This window comes from Anas acuta, chromosome 2 (assembly GCF_963932015.1).
Source record: "Anas acuta chromosome 2, bAnaAcu1.1, whole genome shotgun sequence".
Taxonomy (NCBI): domain Eukaryota; kingdom Metazoa; phylum Chordata; class Aves; order Anseriformes; family Anatidae; genus Anas; species Anas acuta.
This window is the reverse complement of record NC_088980.1, coordinates 69753337-69771468: the sequence shown is the minus strand read 5'-3', so window position 1 is coordinate 69771468 and position 18132 is coordinate 69753337. Positions and strand designations below refer to the sequence as shown.

General features: G+C 40.3%; 1 protein-coding gene across 7 annotated transcripts in view; it reads left to right on the top strand.

Annotated features, from left to right (window-relative positions):
• FARS2 (phenylalanyl-tRNA synthetase 2, mitochondrial) overlaps positions 1–18132 on the top strand; it is a 246729-nt gene that overhangs the window by 227329 nt on the left and 1268 nt on the right. The window contains exon 8 of one of the 7 annotated variants that reach the window (XR_011092656.1): positions 15461–15610. The exons of the other annotated variants lie outside the window; for them this stretch is intronic. The gene's annotated coding sequence lies outside the window, so the exon portion shown is untranslated. The remainder of the gene's footprint in view (positions 1–15460; positions 15611–18132) is intronic. 7 annotated transcript variants of the gene reach the window in all.

The following is an 18132-nucleotide window of genomic DNA, read 5'->3' as shown; positions in this document are numbered from 1 at the left end:
AGCAGAAAGCATGCAGGTGCACTTGTCCTGAATAGCAAGGGCACAGCTAGTGAACATCATAGATACTGTGTGTCTACAGGTGTGTTTATAACACAAGACAGGGTACATTTTCACTGAGACACAGGTTTGGTTCATTTCTTGATTAAAAGGAAAAAAAGAGAAAGCCAGTGATTTCAACTTGGTCCATTTATTCTTTTAGTTGATGACATTTACAAGCCATGCAACACTTGGAGCTGGGACGTCTGTTCCTCAGTGATGCAGGGATTTTTTATGCTATAAGCCAAATTTAACTGTTGTGATAATTTTCCATAAGACTTTCAGTACTGAAGGGATCAAGTTCATCTAGATCAAGTCAATCTTTTGTGGTATTCAGTTTGAGATTTACAATGGTGGCCCTTGTAAGGACTGGGGAGTAAAATGGATGACACGTCAAAGATGGTATGAAGCTGAAAGAGAAGTGTCAAGTGGAAACTTGGCAGAGTGGTGGAATTGTGAATCCTCTCCAAGTCTGTCCTGTGTTTCTATGATTTGTGCAGCATGTCTAGGGGGTTAACGAGTAAGGCTGACCATGCATGAAGTTGGTACCTTTGTGCTGAAAATAGCTTTCAGGCAGATTTTACATCTCCTTTGTGTTTACCAAGTAACTTCAGATGGCTCCATGTACAGGATTTGCAGCTCAATGCCAGCAAATGCCAAATCAAAAAGAAAGTAGACAGAAAAAAAAGAGTGAAAGAACAGAAAAAAAGACCAAAAATAAGAGTAGTTGCCATTAAAAACAAAACAAAACAAAATGCACAAAACCCATGATCCATAACAGTAATAGGGTTGCCAGGTGTAATGGTCATGTTTGTTGCACAACTCAAGGCAGCACTGCAATTGGGAGAAGGGGGAGTAACGCTCTGATTCGTGTTGTGGTGAGTGTTCAAGGACATCTTCAGAAGATACACTGATATTATATGCGATGCTGCCAAGGTCATCTTTGAGGAAAATCTCCAGAGAAACGTATTTATTGCTAATTGTTCCTCCCCAGTCGAGTTTGACTGCCTGTGTCCCCTTTCCACCTGTTATAATGCAGCTGCAGAGGCTGCAGCTCCCCCTTTGCAGCAAAGAGAGTGGAGAAGATGCAGTTCCTCCTTGTTCCTTGTCCTGCTGCTCTGTGCTGTGCTGCAGGCTGATGCTGTGCTGGGCAGCAGGAGCTGCACAGACTCTGTGCTGGAAGCCTGCACCTCCAGGAGACCCGGTGCTGCATCCTCAAGGATCAGCGGAGAGCAATACAGCGCTGCTGCCTGGGGTGTGCCAAGTGCTGAGATCCTGAATATTCAGGCTAAACACCGTGGCTTAATGCAAGGGTGAGAAATCATAAAAAGGAGTGCTCTTTGCTGTCTCTGCCTTTCTCTCTCACAATATTTTTAAGATGGCTGAGTTGTGCCAAAAGATACAAGTCGTCTTTGAAACAATTTTTAAGTGTAAATGTGACATTTCCTCCACTAATCACACTTTCTTCAGGTGAAAGATAATAGAGTTGTCTGACTAGCTCAGCCCTTGGTCTTTGCTGGAGTAGTTACTCCAGAATGAATTATATCCATAGTGGTGGTTTTGTAATTTCTGCTCTTTTTTTTTGCATTAAGCGCTCAGCTCATTTAGCATCTCAGTTTGAATGTGAAAATGTTCTAAGAGGTGAAAGATCAGTGATTTATATGTAGTACCCAGCATCCTTCTCTGTAGTCCTCATTTTACTTTGAGCTGATGTCACAGCAGATACATCAGTGCAGTGAACCTACTGTATTTTTTCCCAAAACAATAAAAATCCATGCTAATTTCATGCCTGCTAATTCTCAATCACAGGATATCTTCAATTAGAAGTTAAATGATAAAGTAGTGTTAGCATGGATGGTATATAACCATAGCTGATCACTTTTTTTATTATTCATTTTTTATGTTTGAAAATCCACGTATGTGTGTGCTCATTTCCATCATCTTCTCTAACCAGAAGCAAGCCATTCAATGTCTCTAGCCATATGGATTTCACATACCACTCCGAGCAACCCAGTCTTATATGGTAATGACTCAACAACGTACTGAATCCAGTTAGCAGCTTTATAGATCGTTACTCAAAGTATCTCGTAGTTAAGTTTCATAACAGTCCCAGTTGGATTATCTCACATTCTCCATGTAACTATTCATTAAAGGCAACCATGCCTTCGATCAGCAAAGGAGTGATTCACAGTTATTACTTCTTTCTCTCGATCCCCACACCCTACTTCTAGCCAGCCTTGCTTCTCAATATGTGAACGCCAAACAGTCAGCTTGGGCTGCTGTCCCACAATATAGGGGAGTAGTTAAAGGCAGTGATCATGAACAGATTAATCTTTAATGGGAGTAATCTCTTAAGCATCTCTGCCGTGTTTGATGAAATACCAAAAGAGTGAGCTAACAGGCAGAGCTCCCTCTTTGCAGGGCCTGTATTACATTTGCCAGAAAGGAGAACTTTGCTTGCATGGAATGAAACTTACGCTAGAGCAGAGGCCCTATGAAGGACCCTACACTTGTAAGGTCTGCTTAAACCATTCATCTCAGACTTAAGTGGTGGCAAAAGAGCTTGAACTGTTGCAAAGCTCAATTGGCATAGCTTACCTCTTCTCATGCTATCTTGAACACGTTCTTTCATTTCCTAACCGAAGTAGTGGATCATCATTTTTAAGAAGAGGATCCGACTGGCTGCTTCTGCTGATCAGTTTTAAAAACACTGCTACCCAGGGAGCCATCCCTCTTGTTTTGTAAAACATCAGCTAAATCCTCAGTTGGCATAAAGAGATGTCATTCCATTGCCTTCAGTGGGAATAGGTCAGGAGATAGGACTCAGCAGCATTTGGGAACAGCCAGACATATCTTTTTTCCTTTCCCTTACATCCGAGTCTCATTTTGAACATAATATTTTTACATGATCTTTTTACATGAATGTGCTTTAGTGCTTATGTGAATTCAGTGAATTGCCAACTTGTGATTTTAGCCTCTGTTTCCACATGCATTTCTCTTGCCAGCATAAGGTTTATGCTGTTCTCACCCCCCGCACTGAGCTGGCACAGTGACTGGTGTGGCTGTTCAGTGAACCTGATTGGGAATCGAAGTCTTTATTTTTTTTCCCTAACTGGTCATTTTTCAACCACATCAGCTCCCTGGTGTGCTTCATCACACATGCAGCCAGTCAGACAGATGTGCTGGTTGCGTACAGTAGGGCAAATCTGAGAAGGAGGGAGAAGGACTTGGAGATGGGTTAGAAGAATCTGTGCAAACAGAATGCTGTTGAATATGAAACCTCAGTTTTATTGACTCATCCATGTGCTACTGAAATGCTCACCTGGTATTTGGGGAAAAATAGATACAGACTCCAGCTTGAAAAGAAGGGAAAGGGAAAGAGAAAGGGAAAGGGAAAGGGAAAGGGAAAGGGAAAGGGAAAGGGAAAGGGAAAGGGAAAGGGAAAGGGAAAGGGAAAGGGAAAGGGAAAGGGAAAGGGAAAGGGAAAGGGAAAAGAAGACCTGAAGACTGATCCAATACAGTGTGGTTCTAAGCATGAGCTTTGTAGGTGAATGCAGAAACTGATTCAGATTTTTACATTGCTTTCACTCCATTAATTCCCGTGGAGTTTCTGTGATGTGTTGTGGGATATATAAAATCAGAACCAAGCTCTCTTGGGATCCAAGAGACCAAGCTTGTTCCCAGCTATGCAGATGTTCTAGCAATATAGGAAAGCTCTAATCCAGTTTAGAAATACTTATAAGTATTTTGACTGTCGTGCAACTGTTCAAATCCCACACAACTCATCCTTTGGACTGATGCTTCAGCTTCTGTGGTAGGTTTATATGAGTGCAGGGTGAGATAACATTTCCTCATATGGATGCAAAAGTAAAATCACAATAGTATCAGGCATCATTATACTTACTAAATCCTGTGGATGAAAAGTGTGTGGGTTTGAGGAATGGGATCTGCACGTGTCTATCTACTTTGTGCTATTCAGGATACAATCTTGCTGGGTTGTCCAAACTGTCTCTCTGGGTCTTCACCTTTTCACAGAGACCACTGTGCTAAAATGTCACAGGGATATCGTGGTCTCCATCTTCTTCCTGTTAACAGCTGCAGAGTTCCTCTGTCATCTCTCCCTTTTTAAGGATCTATATTCCCTCACTGAATCCACACATCCAGCACCAGTGTTTGTTCAGCCATTTCTGCAGAGAGATGTCACTGGCTGGGGAGAAGAGCTCGTGTGTGTGAGTGCAGCGGAGAGACACGGTGCTTGCAGATGATCCAGAGGGGACCATGAGTAACATTGCTACCCTCAGCAGTATTCACGCCTAATGATTTTCCTGTTCTTTGGTACTGTGTTTCAAAACACAGTGCTGCTGCTGCTGCTGTGTTACCCCATCCTGGCTGAGTATCACAAGAATTAGGCAAAGTAGAGAACATGCTGGTGATCTTAAGGGAGTGGCCTCCAGGTGACTCTACCTGTAATCTCAGAAGGAGAATCTCCTCCTCTGTTTGTTAGCATGATTCAAATGAAGAAGATTTACTAGCAGAGATGATGGTGTTTGAGGTCAGGCCACCAAATTGCTGCATTTTATGTATAATAAATACCAGTCTTTTCCTGTATAACTCTAGAGTCAGTGATGTAGGAATAACTGAGCTGATTTCAGTAGTAGTTGCTGGCTGGGTGCAGCAGTATGCAAATTACAGTGGTATACCTACAAGTAAGGCACACAGGTGGGACTGTGGTGCAGGAGAGCCTGTGGCATGTGTGTCTTTCTGCTACAACTTAGGCAATCATGTCAGAAGTTGGATCTTTATTTTCTTTGAGGAGAATTTTTGAGAAAATACTTCCTAAGCCCTGTTTAAGAGAGTCTCCAGTTCAGGGAACAACAGCCTGCAGTACTTTCAAAGTGGTGCATGCCCCCATTAAGCCATTCTTTGTTACTGTACAGGCATAAGTCATAAATAATTTATTTGTTCCTTGGCAACTTCATATTTCATGTAGTAACAGAAGAACACATATGCAATGGAACTTTTATGAGATCAACATTTTATCCCTGAGAAAGATTTAGTAAACATCAAGATTACTGTGAAGCCAGTGATCTTATCAGTCCAAGCAAACTTTCAAAGGTTACTAGAAGACTAGCCTCTGCAGCAATGGCTATGAATGTATGTATATGTTTACATGCATGTATTCTTATACAGGTACACGGGGTTGTTTTTCTTTGTGGCAGAGTCATGGCCTCTTATTCCCTACTGCAAAAGGCAGTGTTGGCAGAGAAATTTAAAGGCAGCTCTTTCCTTGCTGCTATTGTCTATAGAGAGAAGAGGTACAATAAGTGAATACAGAGCAGCAAGAGTGAATGAAGATGGGGAAGCAGGATAACACGTATAAAGACAAGGAAGGCGTGGTGATTATTCAGAGCAATATTTGAGGCTCCAGAAGACGAGATTTCTATTACATTTCTATGTATTCCTATTTTGAGATCAGCTGATCAGTAGTATGTCCTTGGACATGTCATTTCCTCTCTATTTTTCAGTTTCTCTATCTCCAACAAGACATGAAGTTAATCAGCTTCTATGTAGAAAGGCCATCATTGCCAGAGTAGCTGTCCTCACCAGGGCCAAACAGCCTTCATTCATGGACTGGTGTCTCTGATGTATCCCAGTCCCTAGACTTCCCCAAATTACCTTTGGTTTTAGATTTCCAGCAGGCTTATTTGCAGCTTTGTTTTGTTAGAAGAAAATCCTTGTCCTTCTCATTTTAAGATTGTCTGGATTTGAATGTGAATTCAGGTGGCTGAAAGCAAAGGGTTAAGTTCTTGATATAAAACCAGTAAAATACAAAAGGGAAAGCTTCAGTTCAGTGTATCAAGGATATACAGCATATTCTCTGGCTGTTCCTTAGAGCTTTCCTAAGGCATCTCTCAGCCCTGAAACAAAGGAGACAAACAGCTGAGTGACATTCTCCCTTTGGGTTACTGTCTTACAGAGTGGACTTTTCTGTTGTTTTTTTTTTTGTTTTGTTTTGTTTTGTTTTGTTTTTTTTCCATTGGCTCTAGGCACTGAAAAGTAACTTGGCAGCACTTTGCTTTCCTGTCTGTTGTATTTCAGCAGTGGTCTATAACACTAATGAAAGGGTTGCTGGCCTAGAGAGGTTGCATCGTTTTCAGAGAATTCGTTTCCCTTCTCAGTCTGTCAGTCTCTGCTGTCCCCTTCAAAAGCTTTCCCTGCTTGCTTTATTTCCTGGGAATGTGGTGTCTGTAACAGATTGCTTTTGCAACATATGGTAGCAATGGTTTCCATTTCCTACCTGCTTGGCTTCCTGAACCATTTTTTTCCCCATCTCTTTTTAATGCAATGGGATAAACAAACACATGATGCATATTTGTTTGGAGCTATCTTTGCTACTCAAGTAACTTCCTGCATTTTAAAGGCTGTTACATTTTATGCTAAAGAATTGAAGAGTACTGCCATGTAGTTCATCCTCCCACTCCAAAGGAGGATCAGCTCTACTTATAGCATTCCTGACAGACACTTGTATAACCAGTCCTTAAAGATTTCCAGCAATAAGGGACTACACTGCCTTTCCAAGCAAATTTTCAAGCAAAACATTACTGCAATTTGAGCCCATCACTTTCTTCTCCTGCCCTTGTAAATGTTGATGAACAGGTAATAACCTAACTGTGCATTTTATGTATTCGAAGGGTGTTTCCATGCTCTCTCTTCTTTAGGCTGAGCAACCAGTGTTCTCTCAGTTTTTCCTTATAATTCCTGTTATCCAGACATCTGCTTATTCTCATTGCTCCCCAAAGATCTGCCTCCATTTGGCCTCACATCTTTCTTGAGGTGTGGAAAGGGTACCTCAGCAGAGCCAATAGCAGTGTTGAGTAGAGTGGAGTGGAAGAATGCCACTCTGACTGCATTCCTGCAATTCATCCAGAGTGCTGTTTGCTTAGCTGAAAGCAGCACAAAAACATCATGGATTCACCCTCAGATGGTGATTCTGTGCAGTCTTTACCTCCTTTGTGCGGGATTGCTCCTTACCCAGTTGTTTCCCATCCTCCATGAGTGCACAATACAGAAGCTTGCACTTGCACTGATTGAGTCGTGTCTTTCAGCTTTTCCAGTTCGTCAAGATTATTCTGAATTCTAATTTTGTCAACAAAAATATTTTCTGTTTTACCCAGCTTAATGTAATTTGCTGATTAACAAACACTTCTGCTGCATCATCTATTCCATTAATTAAACTATTCCATCGTACGGAAGCTAGGATGAAGAACCCTAATCCTTCACATTTGGCTATGAACTAGGGATGACTGCTTCCAGAAGCAACAAATTATTGGCAACTCCTCCAGCTGTTTGGGATACCACATTTTAGTAGCAGTCATGTTGATTACCAGTTTGTTCATCTACCTTCATGCAGCTCCCTCCAAGGTGAAACATTTATGAAGACAAATTTTGTACTACCTAATTTTGTCAACTTTATTTAGTATTTTTCTTCTTTTTTACATTTTTTTTGTTAAAACCTTAAAATACCTTTTTGGGTTTTTTGTTTGTTTGTTTGTTTTTTGATGTCTGCAGCTTCTTATTTTTTTCCATATTTTATGGATTATTAATTCTAAACCTTTTTCTCTTATCTGGTTTAGCAGACTGGGAAGATACGTGCTGTACTCACATACACAACCCTACATATACATTTGCACCACCATGGTTTTGCTTCTTCCTGCAGTTTATTGATATATTTATTGATTATTGCTCTATTAGACTGCTACGCCTATATAGAGGGAAATCAGATTGTTTTGGCTGGATTTGCTTGATATTTCCATGTCTTCTGTTACTGTTGTTGTTATTGTTTGTTTGTTTTTTGGTTTGTTTGTTTTTTTGGTTTTTTTTGTCTTACATCATTGGTGTGCTTACAGGTGGTTTGGTAATCTGCACCAGAGTCTTTCTGGGAATGTGAAGTAAAAACAGCTGGTCTAGAGCTCCCCTGGATTTCTAGTGGTTGTTTTCTTTCTTTTTTTTTATTTTTTATTTATTTTTTTTTTTTCAGAAATAAACACTCTGTTTGACCTTTTCCAAACATTTGGTACCTTACTTGCCTTCTATGAACTCACAAAGACAACTGATAACAGCTCTGAGACTTTTTCCACTCATTCCTAAAGTATCTTAGGGCAAAGTTCATCAGGCTTGGACAATTTAAGAACATTTGATTTACTCTAGTGCTCCCTGTGTATTCCCTATTCTGGGCTGAAATCTTATCCCTTCTTTGCTGGTAATAATTCCCGCTAGTCAGAGGATCAGATGCCCTTTTTTTGCAAAGTCTTAGGAAAAACGTTACTTTGATCTTTCTAATGCAATGTATGAATGGTTTTCTTTCCTTTCTGGAGTAGTAAACCAATAATTTCATTGTGCTTACTAATGAAGCATCTCATTTTGTGCCCTGACCTTTTAGTCTACATGCCTACATGGTGTTTTGTTATGTGATGCTCATACAATCTTATCTTAAGAGGTATTCACATTGCAAGCATCATATCATTGCTCACAGTTTGTTTTTTGTTTTTGTTTTTCACAAAGAGTAGGCGTTAACATTAACGATATAGATGCCAAACATGGCAGTTAGAGTTTTCCAAAGTAGTGCTCATTTTGACAACTGTAAAAGTTCTGGCCAGTGCACTTAATTGCTACACGTTGTCCTCATTTAGCTATTTTCAGTACAGCTCTGACATTCCCTGCTCCCCCCTTATACTCAAAATAACCAAGCAAGCCTCACCTACAACACACAGGCTGTTTGTTGTACATGGTGGTGTGAGTGTATTGTCCATGCAGATAGGACCCAGCAAGGGGTTTTTGGTTGGCTGGTTGGTTGTTTTTGTTTGTTTGTTTAACCTGTTTAGCAGCCAGACAGTTTTCTTGTGTGTTAACAGCAGTTTAATCTGCTGGCCTATAGTCATCCTTGCTTTGAGGACTTTTTCTGAGTTGTCTTCCCAGGGCAGCAACTGTCAGAAAAGCAATAAGAACAGGTTTCTTGTGACTGTCTGTGTGAAACCAAACTACCCTCAGGGAGGGAAAGTGGGGAATTTCTGTATCTCCAAAACAAATCCAGTTAGACGGATTAGGACTCATAAAACCTGACAATTCTGAGAGAAAAATAACGTATGGAGTGGAAGGAGGTAGTAAACAACACTTAATTGTGGAGCAGCTGCGAAATTTCCACTAGGTTTAGCAGATACTGTGTAAGCAGGCCTATTGAGTACCCCCTGTACTTGCACACACACAGGTGTGAATGTTTTAAAGTTGTCTTTGAATGCTGCAGGCTGCCTGGGGGGCACAGGTGCTTTTAATTTGTTGCTTTTATCCAAAAAGGGCAAGCGATTTCTCTCCACTTCTACTCTTGATTTTAAAGACCCTTCTGTCCTCCTGTTAGCTTCTCTCTTCCTGTTGCTTCCATCTTAACCACCTAACTCCTGAGTGTGGTGAGGACAAAACCAGTAATCTCGATGATGAAGTCTACATAAATACCTGAAACAACATTCGGTCCTTGCGATGCACTTGTCTGCCACCTAACTTTGTAGACCATGATTTCTCTGAGTGCTCAACAGAGATGCTTCTGAACCTGCTGTCACTCCAATCCATCTTTATTACTTAGGAGAATGAATTGTTAAAAATTTTCATACAAATTCCCTTTTCCTCGATTATGAAATATATTTTAATTTGACAGCAATGTTATTTTTAGTAATACTTTTTGTAGCCTTTAGTATTAACATGTAGTTGGGGGAAAAAACTGCTAAATATTTATACTTCTCTTCTTTGATCTTTCACTCAGAAGAACTGAAAAGGTATCACACTTAACATTTTTATTATAAATATTTCAGATAACGTTTGAAAGAGGCCAAATTCACCTCTCGCATCAGATTTGTTAAACTTATTGAGATAGGTTGTCACTCTTTAGTGCTTCCAGATGGCAATTCAGTTGCCAATAGTTGGAAACTTTTGGGTGACACTGTTATGACTAATCACCAGTGACAGAATCATTAAATATTGCTTTTTGACAGAAGTAAGACCAAACCCTCTTCCTTCCTTCTACTTGCATGCTGTGTCTGAGGGGGAGGTAAATATAGTATCTTCACACAAGAAGCACAATAACTCTGCAAAAGCAGTGCACCTTCCAACAGTACCTTTTGCAAGCAGGTTGTGTCCCTCACCTTTTCCAGTGGTAGCCAGTTGTGCTGGAAGGCAGTGCTCTGTCCTGTCTAAGTCATGGAGTTCTGCCAGATCCACAGAGCCTATTGCTGCCAGAGCTGCCTCATTCTCCATTTAAATTGTTTGTGATTTAGGAGGTCAAGAGAAACGCGGAGAAAGTGGGAGAGCCAGCAGTGACAGAAAGTATGTTGATTAGTTGTTCTTTTACTCACTGAAAATGTACATTCTTCTGTGAGAATTCGATATTATTTGCTGGCTAGCAGTCAAAACACTTCAGCTGTCAGTACTGCAAGGACTTTCAGGTGTTGCATGCTTCTGTTCTCAGTATGCTCTGATTCCTCATCAGCTGTGTCAACTGAGCTTCTTTTCTAGAGAGCGGCGTGATTCATCATAGGAGTTTTTGGCCTTGGCCTCTCATGGGAGATACAGTCTTGCCATGGCTTCTGAACCACACAGGGAAAGAGAAAGTCAGGGAGCTTAGATAGCAATTCCTATGAGGCACAGTATCCAAACTGAGTTACTTTGTTCTTTTGGTTGCTGGATTGGCAAATGATTTAGCTTATTGTAGTCAAATTTCAATCAAAAAAATAACATGAAGTATTTTATTTTGTATTTTATTTTGGTGAAAATATGATTAGACATTGAAAAGCATTTGACACTGAACCTTCACAGTTAAATGTAGGGAAAGTGAAGCTATACAAATCTCTGTGCTGTATACAGAACAGGTGTTCTGTCTTGCGTGATGCTGAGACTAGCATTTTTTCTGTTATTTTCAGCATCCAATTATTTTTCTATGCTTAGTACATGGTTAAATGTCCCAAATATTTTACCAAACAACCTTCTCATTTGCCACCGCAATGGGTAGCAGTTATTTCGCTGGATTTTGTATGTGTGTTTTTGTATCAGAATGTGTGCTTTTTCCTATCTGTATTCCACCTGTGCAGTCCTTGGATCTGTCATAGTGATAACCCTGAAGAAGAAGTAGGTTTATTTTATCATATTCCGAGCCACAATGGCTTGCACGTATTCTGATCTTTGTGTGCATGCCCACTGCAGGGCTTCCTTTTATTCCTGAAAGCCTCAGCCTTGGTAAGTTGAGAGACTCATTCCATTAAAAGTACATAAAGTTGCATCTCTCTGGCATGATGAGTGCTCCAGGGTTACTATGCTGACAGCAAAGCAAGTCTTGAAGATATTCAGCCTCTAGCCTATTCTTAAATCTTCCTGGATTTAAGCAGGATTTTGAACTGACTCACTAGATGGAGTGGTGGGCCCTTAGAAACTGAAGAGGCCTGGTGTGATTGGAGAGAGCAAAATTTCCCTGACTAAAGAAAATTCCAAATCTAAATCTCTGTGGAATTAATTCCTTAGTGTTGGTATGGATCAGATATGATGGGAATTTTGTCTTGTCTTTTGTCTTTTTGTCTGTGCTTGATAAATATTTTTCCCAAAGAGAGGGAGATTGGAGAAGGACAAGCATTGATACTGGAATCCATACCCTTGAGAACTGGTTTCACACCTACTTTACAACCATTGATAATTACTTTCTTCAAGAAATCAATGAGTTGTATTAAAAAAGAAGAAAAAAAAAAAAGCATGAAACAAAAACACCAATCCCAAACCCGACAGCTTTTCAATTTTTTTCTGGTTTTCCATGGCAGCTAAAGTCTGTGTCATGGTTAGCTTGTGATCCTGTGGGGATTTCAGATACTCTTTTGGTGTAATGGAGAATGATATTGTTCTTCCCATACTTCACACTAGTGGTATTTTGTCATTGCTTGAATGTAATGGATTCCATTACTTTTGGTGCTGTGAGGCTTAAGAGCTCTTTAATGGGAAGTGCTTGGATCTGAGATGGGTTGACTGTATTGTTGGCTGGTTACTGAGACAGCTATAACGGTGCACAAGGGAAATATTCTTTCAGGTTTTTTGTGTAACTTGCTCCATTTACAAGAGTTCCTTCTGCTTGGGAACTGATGGAAAAAAGCCCTGCACCACCCTCACATCAGTTCTTCTTTTGCTGGCATTCAACAGGCCAAGGTGGCCTCTTGAAATGAGAAAAGGTAGCTAGAGGCCAAAGTGCTGAGCCAATGCACAAATAATTGGTTGAATTGTTTCAATTAACTTTTAGTGAATGCATCTAACAGCCAAGAGACTTCCTACTCTGGGTTATGCTTGTGGAACATTTTTTCAGTATATAGCAGTGTCTCTTCTGGCATGTAAGAAATTAGGTGACAGCTTTAGGTAGAAAAGGAAAACCATGATATACAATGGGTTCATACTTGACATGAGCCATAATGACAATGGTTTAGTTCCTATTTAAGGCTACATGACAGTGTCTTAGTGACTGAGAAGCTGAAAATGTTTGAGTGCTTGCATTTTTCATCTATCTTTCATTAACTTAAATAGCAGGTGTTATTTATGTGCTTTGCCACTGCATCCCATACCATGCTCTTTATTTCTCTCAATAACCTGGCTATTAACAGAATTTTGACACTTTTTTTTTAATTAAGAGAGAAGCTTAAAAATTATTTAATATTATAGAAAGAATGAATGCGAAGGCCAGAGGTTCAGAGTATTCTGACACAGATTTCACCAAGTCCGAATAGAAAACAGCAAAAAGTCCATTACAGTCTCAAGTTTGTGAAATTTAATAGCAATCTTTTTGGTCCAATTCTATGTCAGTGAACATGCATCTCTTTTAAAACTAAAAAACAAGAAAAGACCCACAGTGGTCAAGTAATGTTGATGGTCTCAACACAGTTATGTTGACCTGAACTATTTTTGAAACTGAATCATTCTGCCAGGTGTTAGCTGGAAAAGCTCTGCAACAGAAATGACCATTCCCTGCTTTGAGTTGGTTTAAGCCAATTCTTTCTTCTGGAGGTTATCTAGTGCCTTTCACTGGCATCAAAGTCACCTTAAACAAAAACATATCCATTTTTTAAAGTGCACTTTTTGTGTGTGTGTATGTGTGTGTGTACAATACACTCTTCTAGAGAAATGGAGTATTAGCATTTGAAAGGACCGATGAGAACGCATCTTTGGGAATGGCCTTTGTTCAGAAAATTACGGGTATATTCTACATGCATATCACCATGGTAATTGAATTATTTGCCATTGACAGTAAGGGATATAGCACAAGCCTTTTGCCATTTTCCATGATGTGGTTCCTAGCAAAGAGTGCTATTTGTCAATTTAAAATTTATAGTATGACATTTAGCAGTTGTGCCTACTGTCATAGTGGACGTGGTCTGAAAGCATGGAACAAAAAGGAAAAGGTAATTACCTCTTCTCTGTGCTGTTGGATGCTGAAGTCTTTTCTGCCTTTTTAAGACAGGCATGTGGAGAAGCAAAAGTAAATGGGGAAAGAAGAAGCTTTGGCTGGATAGATTCTTCAGAGCGAGTTTTTAGCTGTGTCGAATGAGTTTCATGCAGGCACTGGGGCCAAAATCTACCAAGCATCATGGAGGTCTTCCTTCCCATAGATTTCAGAGAAAAAAATGTAGTTGGCTCTTTCTGACTTGGATATCTAAACTATGCTCTCTCCTTATTAGTTTTATTGGAAACTACCACATGGAAACACAGACAGATACGGCTGTGCATTCAGCTTCTATTGGCTTTCCTGAAAGTGTTTTGGTGAGGTGATGGAAGAGATTTCTGTGGAGTCACTAGGGGCTAAACATCAAATCTGTGGCCTAGATTGCTCAGTGCAGGAGAGTTTTAACCTGCCTTAAACTCAAGGTGTATTTTCTGTTCTAAATGAAGTCAGACTCCGTGTCTGAAGAAAACAAGGATGAGTTGAGAATATCTATCTACGTGTTTGGTATTCTTGCAGTTTAGTATTTCTCCCCATTTCAGCTTACAACAAGAACCATTCTGGAACTGTTTGATCCACAATGCAAGGCCAAAGCTGTGCTCTCTGCATGACTCCAGCAGCTATGGTTCCAGTAACGTGAGCGTATTTTCATTTCCTGCACATTATCATCACTCACAGGACAGTGTTACAAAGAAAGCAAGCCTTTCTCATCCGTTCTCTGCATACTCAGAGCGTGACCTGATCACTCTGAAATATGTAGGTGGTCACTGAGTACCGTGTAAATGTTTATGTAAGGTACTTACATGGTGACTCTTTCTTTGGGATATAGGATGAAAACTGATGTGGCAGGAATTGGGAGAGCCTCGAAGAACCTCATTCACACGACTCAGTTAACATAGAGAAAAGAATCTTAAACGCTTGTGTTACAGTATAGGTCTTTCATTTCAAAAAATACTGTGTAGGAAAAGGTACAATATGGATATGGCACTGAATAGTACTGCTTAGTGCCTCGCTCAGAGAACAAAAGAGAGAGTACTCATTTTTGCTCCTTGATGCTGTGGGAGATTCTCATCTCTACTTTTCTATTCCTCAAAGTAAGCTTTCTAGAAAAATGTCTGGTTCTCTGTTGTCCTTACCCATTTAAGAGCAGGGCTAACCTCCATACAGAAGTCTCTGTGCTTCTGTGATTTAAGACAGATATAAAGTAGAACACAGTTTAAAAGTGCAGTGCTTTTTCTTTCCCCTCCAACTCCCTGATGCCCTTTATCTCCCTCTTCAAGTGCAGGATGGGGAATTCTTGCTACAGGACTGCACATAGGTGAGCCTATACCAGACATTTATTCTTTAGGTAACATTTTGGCTACCAAATGACCCCATGTCTTACTTTTATCTAGCCACTGAGGCAGGTTGCCCATTGGCAGTGTGCAGATATGTTGCTGTTGGTACCTTCTGGGGTCAGCTTTATAGACAAATTGTATTTAAAACATCATTCAGTGGACTTCCGTGCAGGTGAAGATAATGCACAGTTCTTATTTTTTATTGCCTAACATAGCCTTTCATTCTAGCCCTGAATCCAGTGTCAGGTTGCTTTCGTGGTCGTTTTATAGGATAACGGGAAGACCGATGCCCCTTTTTTTCTTGCTGTGCTCAGTTATCAGGCTGAAATATCAAAACATATACGCTGACCTTCAGGGTGGCCTCATGCAGTGAATCTGACCAGGCAGTGAGTAGTTCTCTAGCACATGGAGGAAGCTGTGTGCCAGTTCCTTAATATCACGAGGCAAAGCTGTTTTCTCCAAAAAAACACATGAAAGGGTGTTAGACATTGTTTCACCTCAGTGTTTATTCACTGACTGTAATCCTCTTTCCTCCTGTGGCCTCAGAATACATCCCTATCTTCTTTTTCCCTTTGAGCAGTGCTTCACTGTATTCACTGCATTTCATTACCTGAAAGCCGCAGGCTGGTGCAGAGGAGACTTGTGACACTGAGATCAGCTAAAGCCTAATGGGAGAGAAGGAGTCCGCGTGACTGCAAGCTGCGTGGAATTGTCTGGAGGTGCAGCTTAGGTAAATAAAGCCTAATACACTCACCGTTAAGCTGCTGCTTCTTTTATTTTTTTATTTTTTATTTTTTTTAACCTGATGAAGCTGCTGTTTTCGGTTTTGGCCTCACATTTTCTATTGCTTGGGATAGAGAGCTAGAGAGCTGCTTCTTCTGTATCATCAGGCTGCAGCATGACAAGCAGGAGAGAGTCCACTATGCAGTAGCTGAGCTATCTTTAAGGTAGGCAAACACTCTGTGACTCTGAGCATCCTTGCAGAACACAAGCATATCAAGAAAGGAAATCAGCAAACGTATTATTTGCTGACAAAAATTGTTTCCAATCACAGTTGATGGCAGTGATAAATCTCATTGTCCTAGTATTTTCATTTGAGGCACAGGGTAGGTATTGAGGTGTAAAAGACCAAGAAGTACTTGTCCCCATCTGCCTTGGAAAGTTAGTTAATACTACTCTGAAAGCAATGCTGAAGTTTTCTGAGACTTACAGCTTGTCTTTATGGAAATAACATTAATCCCTTTTACTCTTTTTAATTAGTAATAAAGATGCAATTAATTCTAGCTAAAAGGACGAGAGAAGAATATAACATCAACCATGTGAGTGATGTGTAGCCAGCCATATGTGGTAGCATTTATATCATTGTTTGGCTATAATTACAATTAGATTAATTACATGTAATGCAATCCAATGCTTAACTGCAGTTATATCTAACTAAACGCCAGTCCAGTGTTGCTCTGTAAGACCTCTGTCCTTTCGGAGTTTAAATGCATCCTAAAGATGTTGTTTTCCACAACACCCACAAGAAACTATTGCATCATGTTGTGACCTATTTAATTTGCCCATGAATGAACTGCTCGCTAGGATGGATGGAGAGGGTTATGTAAACACATGGGACAGGAGAAATCATTACCTTCAGTTAACTGTGACCAGTCAAGAAACAGTGGTATTTGTTACCCCTACCACAGCTTAGAAATGGTAAGCAAACTTGTGTTGACATCACATTAAATGATAGTACTGAGTTTTCCATCGTGAGATATATTCTCTGTATATACAAGAGTTCAGGATTGGGCTTGTGACTGTACAGCTTCTAAAGAGATTTTCAGCCGGAGCAATTTGGAAATGTTTTTGTTCAGGTAGGTTGCTGTAACACCTTTAAAAGCTGAAGTACAACGATCTGTTGTCTGCCAGCCTGGTTTTGATTTATATTTTTTTTTTCTGTTGAGCCCAAATCTTACTCCAATTTCTCTCTTTCAGTATAGCATCTGGCCAAACCCCTCTTGTCCAATTTCCATGCTTCTCCCAGATCTCTCTTCTCAACTGCTTTGCAGTGGTGGAGCAGAGCAGAGCAACACTTTCTCTGCAGTTACACCTCCCCCTCTTTTTTTGAAGATCACTTTTCTACAGCGTTTATCCTGCACCTTGGGAAAGCTCTTGGCTGGTTTTTAGCAGTTAACTGCAGTCAGCTAACATCTCATGAAATGTAGTTTGCCCTTTCTTGTACTAGCCAGATTTAACTTGCTTCATCTTCAGAGAACACACCCACAAAAAGGAGAAATGCTTTATTTTGAAATAATCTTTTTGTTGTAAACTGCCAGTGAGAGCAGGGCAAGCTTCCCACCAAAGTTGAATGAGACAAAGTTGGTATCAAATAGCTGTTCTGAGATAAAAACTACCTGTGCCTATTTCTTGTAGGATCTATGTTGAAATGAGTATCTTGAGAGATTTATCTTTGTACATGAGCACATATAACTTTAGTTTTAATCAAGTAGTCATAATAAACATGATATCTGACCTGAAACATTTTCAGGAAAGAGATGATCTGAAGCTTGACGAATGCCTCTGTGCACCATTAAATGCAAACTTCTGCTAGTCTGGGAGATCCTTCCATCTAGAACTTGATCTCCAGTTTCCCTTTATTTTTCCCTCTTAGATTTTCCTTCTTTCACTGCAGTGGTTACCTTTGAAAGTAGAAGCTGTGTGGGCTCCATTTGAAACCAAAAAAAAAAAAAAGGATGCCTCATCTGCCGTGTAAATGCAGTAATACAAGCACTGCAATTATAGAGATATCCCTTTTGTGCAGGATCTACGTACTCTGGCCTATTTTTGATGGAGAGCAAGACAGCAAGCCTGTCACATGCCTTTCTTTCTCTTCACACAGACTTTTTCTTTCTTATTCAGCTTATTGGTTTGTCCTAGTTTTGCATTACCTTGTCTTTGCCCAACTCAGCAACTGTTAAATATATATATATATTTTAATTTTTAATTTCCATCATTCCCTCTTTTCTTTTTGCTGGTCTCTTTTGCCTTTTCCGTTCCACAGCAAGGGGTAAGAAATGTTGACATTTGTGCCTGCTAGCATGTCATGCCCTGTTTCTTCCTGAGTTTGCTGGGCTGCCCCTGCTTTGCTAGGCCAGCCTCGTGGTGTGTGGTGTTGGCAGTCCCTTTTGTGGCCACTTTTACAGGAAAGCCATCCTGAGCAGCTCTGTGAGGGCTGCTGCCCTACCTCACAGCAACTGCTGGGGAGGCCGG